The sequence below is a fragment of the Hippichthys cyanospilos genome, chromosome 9 (assembly GCF_059441005.1).
Source record: "Hippichthys cyanospilos isolate Australia breed blue-spotted pipefish chromosome 9, RoL_Hcya_1.0, whole genome shotgun sequence".
In the NCBI taxonomy this organism is placed as follows: domain Eukaryota; kingdom Metazoa; phylum Chordata; class Actinopteri; order Syngnathiformes; family Syngnathidae; genus Hippichthys; species Hippichthys cyanospilos.
Window position 1 is genome coordinate 20,398,262 of NC_142377.1, and position 6,377 is coordinate 20,404,638.

A 6,377-nucleotide genomic window follows, 5' to 3' on the forward strand; every position below is an offset into this window, starting at 1 on the left:
GACAGAATTTCCTCAGTTAACACATAGCAGAGTAGAAATAAGTTGATATTTACAATGAAATTTAATCTACAAAAAAAATAAACACTCGTACCTTGTGTTTGGGTGGTGACCAGTTTAGGGTTTAGCCCAAAATACGCCCAAAGTAGACAATACACTACACTACACAGTAATACCAAAAACGGATGCATGGTTGGGTCTCTCTTCAGCGGAAGTTCATGATTTTCAAAACATTTTTTGCAATTTAGATTAGTTATGAGATCATGTATTTCCACGTCTTCCATCTTTTTTTTTTTTTTTTTAAACAAACGAGCAATAAATTAACATGTAATATCAGATTCATTAAACAAGTCTTGTCAGTTAGGTTTACATTAAAAGGAAAACGAACCGTGAATGAATATGAAGTACTTTATCTTTTTCAAATATAATTGGTAAATGACCTATGACTGACCATCTTTTAAGTATTCACTACGACAGCGTTCGTGCAAACAAATGTGAGGCATTATTTAGTATTTTGTTCATGTTTCATTAAACATTAGTTTGTTAATATATGAACTGTGCATTCTACTACATTCCAATGTCGATTTCAATTCCATCCATCCATTTTTTTATATTACCCAAATGATTCTTATGGTTGCACTTTCTATATTTACCCACAAGGAGGCGCGCTTCAACTACGAAATCATTGTAGCGAGTCTTAAGACAAGCACAACATCTTGTCAAGAAAAATATGAAGACTCATTCAAAAACGAGTTAGTCAGCAATTAAATAACACGAGAAGAGGCAACATTTTACAGCAGTGATACTGCAATATGTACAAAAAGTCTGACAATGTTGTACAAGTCAAACTGTTATAACCACTCTTATAGCTTTTTTTTTTCTTCTTCTTTACCTCAGCAAAAGAAAAAGAAAAAGCGCAGTCGTTTGGACAGTGTGACCTTCTGAATATTAGTTTTTCAGAATTTTTTAAACGTCTAAAAGTGATTCTTCCATCCATGATCTTAAACCGCTTATCCTTATAAGAATTGTGGGTAAAAGTGACTCATGTAGCACAATATCTAAAACGATCTATTTCCTGCATATTTGCTTTGTAAAGAGTCGTTAAATAACAAAAACATCTTGCACGGCTGATGTTGAGAAGCTGTCCAGTTATGTCAATAAACAGAAGTGACATTGAACAGGTAAGAATACAATCCTGTCATAAGCACATATTTAGTAATGGACTGGATGTTTTTGTGATATCATTTCTGATGTTTGTCAGTATATATTTGGAACGATACATAAGGATATAAGTCCGAGCATGGCGCTCTATTGTGTTGTTGGTTTTTCAAAACCTCAGATAAAACACGAGGAAAAAAGTGATTTTATTAATTGCATATACAATACAATTTTAACAATGCATCAGAACATTACACATTAATATTGTAATAGAGGTTAAGCTTAAAGCGCCATCGTACAGCAGTAGTCACGTGGTGCGTCATTCTCTCCGGGATGCATGTGCTGCAGGGAAAATAAACATTTAATCATGAAGGCTCATTATTGTAGCCTACATTATCATTTTGGTATAGGGTAATATAGCTAATATAGACACTTATAGCATGTGTTGCCTTCATTATAAGGCTTATAGAAGACCATTTGCAGACAATTTGTTTTTAGTTTTTCGGTTCAATATGGCTCTTCAACATTTTGGGTTCCCACCGGTCTGGGTGCATTGTGGCAAGAGAAAATTGTTTAATTACTTCACTTTGCAATTAGCCCGAGTGCTAAATATAAACCAAAAGTAAGTTGTTGGGGTGGAGTACAATGAAGGGAGCAGGAAGAGTGAGCAGAGTGAGAATTTGAGGCGACCAAGGAAGAAAGCATAAAGTGAAGATGCAAAAAGAGGAGGAGAAGAATATGAAGGAAGAGCAATTAAAGGAAAGAGCGGGGGCGGGATGGAATTTGGGGAAAAATTGATTTATTCTATTTATGGGCCAGTCCAACCCCCAATCCCAACCCACCTCACCCCCTTTTGGTTTGCGTGTTTGTGTGTGTGTTTCCTCGTGTGCGTGCATGTAAATAATTCAGTAGGGAAAAAGTTACAAGCAAAGTAAGTGCAAGATTGTGTGGGTGCCCAGACATCAACTCAAGTTCCTGGGAATGGAAAGCCATGGCAGGTCTGTGACACAAATGGATACAAACTCAACACACACATACACACAATCACACGGGAGAAGAAGAGAGCGCAGGCCTCATTAGCCACGAGGAGGACAGGGAGCTGCCATCGCCTCTCCATCCCCTGCATGTCCCCCATGGCGAGGAACAAATTGGTGACAGCGCTCCCAGCCAGCCAGCCGCTACCTGCCACGTGAACCCGGCTCCCGGTCACGCCGCCCATCACAAAGGCCGCCATTTGCATACATACTGTATGCCGCGGCGAAGCGACGACAGCAACTCGTGGCCGTCTCGTGATACGCGACTCAACGAAGAGATCCCTTCCCCGCTGACCTCCCCGGTCTGAAGAGTTCAAGGGGGGCTCAAACGCCAGACTACAGCGTCAGCATCGGCGCCGCCTCATACGGCGAATGTATGATGAGTGCTGCAAAGTGCTGACGCGTGCAGCACTTTGAAACATATGGAGTGTTTTTTTCGGTCCTTATATTTGCCGCAACAATCCACACCGTGCACTTAAAGCGATCAAATGAAACATTTGGAATCCGGCATTCACAAACTTACAAGGGTGGAACCAATCCTCCGTTATTTATAGCCAAACTACCCTTTGCAGACATACATTATTTTTTGTAAAACATCCTCCAGAGCTCCAAGCAGCAAAAAAAACTTGATGTGCCTCCTCTTACCTCCAGATATGACTCTCTAATTTTGATATATGGGCATAAAACATACAATAAATGAGAAAAAACATACATCATATTACAAAAATGTGATATCGGAAAAACAACTTTTTCAACAATGTAAGCATAGAAAAAAATGGGTAAAAAAATCAATATTAGTGGAAAAAAGCAATGTATAATGAGAAAATAATACAACAATATTTAGCCAAAATAGAAAAAAATGAAAAATAAAACATACAATAAATGAGAAAAAACATACATCATATTACAAAAATGTGATATCGGAAAAACAACTTTTTGAACAATGTAAGCATAGAAAAAAATGGGTAAAAAAATAAATATTAGTGGAAAAAAGCAATGTATAATGAGAAAATAATACAACCATATTTAGCCAAAATAGAAACGATAAGTCCACCCATGGGCGGCGGGCAAAAGCGGACACCTTGGCGCTCGGAAGCTAGCTCTCTTGAAATGGAATGTTACCTCTCTGGCAGGGAAAAAGTCCGAGCTGGTGCATGTGATGTAAAAGGTCCGACAAGATCGATGTTTGGACTCGCCGACAGCTTGGGATCTGGTGTCGATCCTCCCGGGAGGAGTTGGACCCGAGAAGTCTGGGCTTCGTTGCTCAAGCTAGCCAACCCCCCAAAAAAACGTAGCTAATGGTGTGGAGAAACAACAACTGTGAAATACGATCAAGAGAAAAAAAACTATTGGGTAAATTGGGAAAAACTTACATCTAAAAATACAAAAAATATTAGGGAATCGTGAATAGCATTCTGAAAATGAAATGATTAGATTAAATGTGAAGAATCGTAGACGTTACAACAGTTCAGTAAAAACAAATTTGGTATCAAAATAAAAAATATTACAAAAATATTACGTTACAATGGAAACAACAGAGAAATATCCTGATTTAAAAAAATACCCTGAAACTTTGTGAAATTAGGGAAAAAGTACAATATTACAACAATTTGAAACCACAGAACAAAATCTTTAAAATAAATCAAAAATACATTACATTACAATAAAACAATTGCGAGACACAAAATAAAAAAATAGTAAAAAAACACGATTCTAAATATCAATGTCTGGGTTGTACATATCAAATATATTTTTTCTAGTTTCAGATGCTTTAATTTGCTGTTTGCACTATGCTACTACCGCAATCAGAGACGCTAGATATGGTTATTCCAATTAGCGAATGGTGCATCAACCCTCATACAGTCTTAGCATTTAATCTCATTTCCTTTCCCAAATTTGTTGTTCCTTTTCGTCAGCGGAAATAAATGTTAGCTTAAAACCGGTGAAGAAAAGTAGAAGGAAGAAGTCAGCGAAGGATTCAGCTGTCATCCCAACTCTTGACTGCTCACTTTTACGCTCTAACCTTCTTATCTTCTTATTTTTTTTTGGCCCCCTCTTCCAGCTCCCGCACTGGCTGTTTCCCCCCCTCTTCGCTCTCCTCCAGAGTTAAGTTTAGCAGGTGCGCTTGGCGCTGGCGTCGGCGTTATCCTTGGAGCACCTGTCAGCTGTCTGCCTTCATCACGAGTGGCGCGCCGCCACGGGGGCCGCCAGGAAAGAAAACCTGCAGACGCACTCCCCCCAAACCCCCACTATCAACAGCTGCATCTTATTAGCTGAAAAACACCGACGCCAATCAACTTACGCCAGAGACCGTTCATTTCAATCAATCAATCCAGTTCTTTATTTCGAACGTGTGGGAGAATAATAAAATAATTAAAAATATATATATATCAATCATTTAATGTACAGTGATCTCTCCTACTTCGCGGTTTTTTCCAGGGGAAAAAAAAAAAATTCAAAATAAAAAATCATTTAAATTATGTGCAAAAATGTAAAACAAATTTTAAAAAGCAAAAAAGTACATTATACAGTAATGTATTAATCAAATAACGAAGTAATATTAGTTAATAACTATGTTAATACTTCTTTAAGCGTTAGAGTTCGTGACGTTTTTTCTATCTTATTTTGAATTGTATACTTTTAATTTGTCGGGGCGGTTTGCATTTCCGTTTCCTGTTTTACGTTCTCTGTGCGTCATTCGGCTCGTTACGGTGACGTAGTGAATGACAACTTAAGCTCATATTTATAGTTTATTATCACTTATGCTGATAACACAAGCTACTGCCTATGTTTAGTAAGCGATGAGTGTTTATTCTGTTTATGTGTTCGTTTGTGTAGAGGTTGCACTTTATAGTTAGTAGTTGTCAGTTGTTGCTAACCCGCTAATGTCGGCTAAAAATGCAGTAAATTCATCGATTAAGTGTTTATATGTTAGTTTACTGACTTTAAGATTGTTGTTGATTTATTATTCAACAGATACTACATGATACATCATACATGAGCCAAAATAAATGTGAAGTTCAACGTGCTGACTTGCGTTCTCTTGCGTACAGATAACCAGTCCTGAGAACAAATTCTCAACAAACTGTAATATTACTTATTTAATGAATATACAATAATGTTAATGAGGATAATGTAATGTTAAGTAATAGGAGAAAGGAAATAGGCAAAAAATACAAAACAAAAAGGATTGTTTATGGTTACTGCAGCGATATTGGGGCGTACATAGAAATCTGAGGAACTGATACCCTACTTCGCGGGTTTCAGACTTCGCGGGGGGTTGACAGCCCCCATAAACCGCGAAGTAGGTTGGATCACTGCATTCCTTTTGAATGAAAAACGATCTAAATCTTACACACTGTCCCTTAAAGTCAAAATATATCAGGATATGACTTTGGGTCCATATCGCCCAGCCCAAACACCTTTTATACAACTTCTCTAAAATGATTTCCCCTTGAATCAGTTTCCAAAGACAACGCGTCCAGCGCTGTGCGCCTGCGGATCAAATCAAAGTCGCGAGCTCAGGTCCCCGATCGCCACAACCGCCGCGGCAATTGGCCACCGCCGCGCTAACACAAAGCAAACGGGCAGACGATTTCTTTCAATTAGCCCCAAGCGGCCACTACGATACATTTTCGTTTGCCTGTCCAGACGAAAGGGCCCTGTTGCACGTCTTGACCAAAATGAAGACTAATGTGCTTTTGTGGCGCTTCTAAGTGCTTAAATTCCGTGTCACGCCGCCGACCCCCCCCAGACCACAAGCAGACTGCTGACCAGGCGCGGAAACCACATTCAATACATTTATTCACGACTTGGTTTCATTTTGTTTGGAGCGTTATTGGCGAGAAGACGCATCTATTCATCACGGCTCGACAACAGCTGCGAATATGATCATCGCTCACTCGGCAAAGTCGGCCGAGGCCTAGCGAGCGGCCCGCTGATCCCGCTCCAGGACACGTCGCGTCTTTATTTCTCAGACGTAATTAAAACGCCACGTCATGCGGAGTCTCTCCGGAAAAATAAAAACACATCTTCAAATCAGTTTCAAAATATTGACCTCTTTCTTAAACTAGCTGAACTGAGCAATTAAATATGCATTTAATTTATTCCAAAATGCTACTGGAAGTATGAAAACGATGAATGGTTGAAAACGATGGGTGCCATTATATCGCTTCGCGTTGTCAGCAA